The sequence below is a fragment of the Carex rostrata genome, chromosome 23 (assembly GCF_964058835.1).
Source record: "Carex rostrata chromosome 23, lpCarRost1.2, whole genome shotgun sequence".
Classification (NCBI taxonomy): Eukaryota; Viridiplantae; Streptophyta; class Magnoliopsida; order Poales; family Cyperaceae; genus Carex; species Carex rostrata.
This window is the reverse complement of record NC_135940.1, coordinates 6208174-6212131: the sequence shown is the minus strand read 5'-3', so window position 1 is coordinate 6212131 and position 3958 is coordinate 6208174.

The window sequence follows — 3958 nt, the reverse complement described above, 5'->3', positions numbered from 1 at the left end:
TCAAATTCGGCCGTGTTCTAAATCAAAATTTGAGTCGAGTCGAGTTCGGATTTTTTTTAGTTTAGAGTCCGACTCAATATAAAATATTGAGTTGTTCAACTCATTGGTTCATGAGCTGACCTGACTCATTAGCAATACTAAGAGGCAGGTAAATTTTCAACTCTTAAAAATATCACTATTTTTCTTCTAAAATTAGAATTATTATGAAATTAAAGACTTAAACATTTTTTAAATATGAATTGGGGTCAAGCCATCCAATACATTTCAAATCTCTATCTATGAATATAGATGATTTTTTTACTTTGTGGATTTCAAATTCATAGTCTCTCACATAGAAATCATGTATGTTTACCACTAGATCAAAGACAAGTTTTTAAAACTTACGCTATGTACAAGCAGTGATACAAAATCAGAAACGGGTCGTTAGGTTAATGAATTTTGTACGATAAATGCCTTTCAGCTCAGTCAGTGCCTTTTAATGGGAAGGTATAAATTACATGCATATCAAAAAAAGGTATATTAGGCCTTCAAACTAATTAGATTGAGGAACATTTCCATTTAGGTAATTTAGGCCAAGTCTCAAACACATTTTCAATCTCTTTGGAATTGGATCAATTAAAAAGTTCTTCGGTAAAACCAAAACTTTGAGGTTATGGGAATGACACAAGTTATTTGGGAAAGATAAGGGTTAAAATGAAGGGGTATTTTCGTCACTTTATTTTTTAAAATAACCAAATAAAATGTTAAATGGATAAAATGAGATTAAAGAAACAATGTGAAGTTTTGATGAGAATATTAGCTATTTTAGAAGTTTACGGCACACTAGAAATTTTCCCTTTGCACAAATATATTAGAAGTTCGAATTATAGATGGAAATGTCATTTCCTTTTTTATTTACAGTCCTGTCACTTGTATAGATTAAAAAGAAACTGAACTAATATCTTATAACTTTTTTTTAATTTACTGAAATCTTTAATCAACTTTGTTGAATGAATAAAAAGAAAAAGCTTTAAACGGAGGAATTAAAAATCATATGAAAAGAGTTAAATCTCCAAAAAGAAGAATATATTTATAGAAAATTGTGTGCTGCCCACTCCACATGTAATGCCACAAAAATTCTCCTGACTCTCATTTTATTTTTAAATAAATCAAATTATCGATTCGAGTTCTATCATTGAAATAATAAAAAATTATGTGAAATTTCCAACAAGTATTTTTTGTGTCCATGCTCCAACAGTAAACATTCACAAGGCCATGCATGCATATAATAGTTTCTTGACGGATTCGAATCAGCTAAAATCTCAGATGCATGAACAGTAATCCTGAAATTCTTAGAATTCTGAATCCAACCGTTGAACTGTTTCGAGATGCGTGCACAGAAAAATCAGCTGTTCCGAGATCCGTGCACAGAAGAAGTTGAACGGTTAGATTTGGAATTCCAAAAATTTCAGCGGTACTGTTCATGCATTTGGATTTCAGCTGATTTGAATTATTTCTTGACGGGTCACATGTGACTCACTGTTTCTTTCGTGGGGCCTAACATCTGTCATGTCTTGATTATGTACTGGCATCATCCATAACATGATTAACCTATTGAACTTAGGTCTGGAATTATCATGTTATGTTTAAAAATAGATATGGTGCAGTTTCATCCAGGTAGGCTTGGGAGGATTCCAATCTCTAGAATGAATCCCCAACAATTACTCTGGAATTACTAATATGGTCCATTTATTTAGCTCTAAAAATAATTTGATGCAGTGCTATTGATTCTGATATGTTAATTCACCGAAGATATTTATGGAAAGACAAAACATTGACTCTAGTGATTGTTATTAGTTGAATAACAATTGATAATGCATTAAAATTAAGAGACAAAACTATTATAACACAATGAATGAAGAGAAGTGAAATATATGAAAGAAAAGGGTGCAGCTAGATTGAATTTTTAGAAAAGCTGGTAACAATTTGGTATAACTTTTAAGTCTTAAAATATAGTTATGGTGGTGTAATTTATGGATTGATCTTTTCTATTAACTACAATATAGACCAAAATTAAAAGTTATACGAAATAATTACATAGATATTTCCAAAACATAGCTAATCTTTATGTCTTGTAAAAAATATATTTCTTAACGATGATATATTGATAATGGACCTAGATCAATTTCTTCTTGTATATATATAACAGAAAGTATATAGAACTAAAGTGCTCTTAAGCTCACCGATTTTTTCAGTAAGTTTTACTCAAAAATTAATCGAAATGACTTCAAATAATGAATCAAAATCGTTAAAACCAATCTATTTTATATGTTATACATTTACATGTCAAATTTATAATTTTATAAATTAATTTAGTATAAAGTCAAGCGGTAAAAAAAAATGGTTTATAAGTTAATTTTATGCGTTCATTTTTTTATCTTTTTTGACCGTTTGACTTTATACTAAATTAATTAGAAAATTATAAATTTGATATGTAAATAGTTGACTTGTGGACTATATCGACTTCAATAATTTAGATTCATCGTTTAAAGTCATTCTGATATGTTTTGGCATTATGCTCACAAAAGACATGGTGAGTTTAAGAACATCCTAGTTCTAGAATAGAACTAAGGTGTTCTTAAGTTTATCAAGCCCCTCTGCGACATCAACTCTAAAATCTATCAGATTGAATACAAATGACGAATTTGAACTGTTGAAATTCATCTTACGAGTAATATGTCTACATGGGAAAATTTAAAACTTTCAAATTAATTCAGTATAAAGTCAAGTAATCAAAATTAGAAGGCTTATAATTAATTTTAATGCATTTATTTTTTGAACATTTTTTTACCGCTTAACTATGTACAAAATTAATTCAAAATTTTAAATATTTTTTTCATGTAGACATATCACTCATAAGATAGATGAGTTTCAACCATTCAAATTCATCATTTAAATCTAATAAATCTTCAAATTAAATTTACAAACAGACTCAGTAAACTTAGAAACATCTCAGTTTCTAATCATAAGTTGTCTCTTATCAAGTAAAACTTAAATTATTAATTGTAATATTACTTTTGCAAATTCAAAAAATGTTGCGTCATGCATGTGTCATTGTGGAGGACACTGTCCAATAAATTCAACAATAATTTACTCTCTTCCTCGACGACTATAACAAAATAATGCACGCTATTGCACTCCCAAATTGCAGAGCATAATTTAACCACAGAATTCCAAATTCCATGCCAACAGATTCCCTGAGGCAGGTATAAACATGCTACAGCAAAGAGATAAGCACATAATTGGCGACCTCCCATAAAAAAAAAAAAATGTATTGCAAAGATGTAATCGACCCGCCACACGCATACCATAATTCATACTCTTTGAAAGAGATCTAAAATTGATCTTATTCCAGATTTAAAATATTTGCCCAAGAATTGAAGATTCCTCCTAGCTGTCTATCTTTTTACATTTGTTCCTAGCCCTGTCTTGTCCCTTGTGGGCTATGCTAATTTCCAAATTTAGTACTTCCTTTAAAATTGATGATAGAAGGATGCCCAATATTTTTCTAGAGATTTGTGCCAACGGTTTACAACTTATTAAATTTAAACGGCTTTGTGTGAATATCAGTGTTATAAATAACGGTATGCGGTCGTCGGACGGACAAGATACCGTCAAGCAATTAATCGGGAATAATTGAGAATAAACGGTCATATTTGGAAAATAATCGTCCGATTAGTCGGAAAAATCTATGACGGTTTGATCACCGCCAACGACTAATCGGAGGATTATTCGGTCTAAACGGACGTTTTTTACAGCAATGGTGAATATAAACTGACTGATGAATTTTCATGCAAATGAGACGATTGAAGCGGGCTATGAAGAAGGCTCTGTCCAAAACCCCGCTCTTTTTTCAATTAATAGTCAAAGTGATATGTTATCTATTCATATTAAAACTAGAAAGGTCAAGGGTCTAATT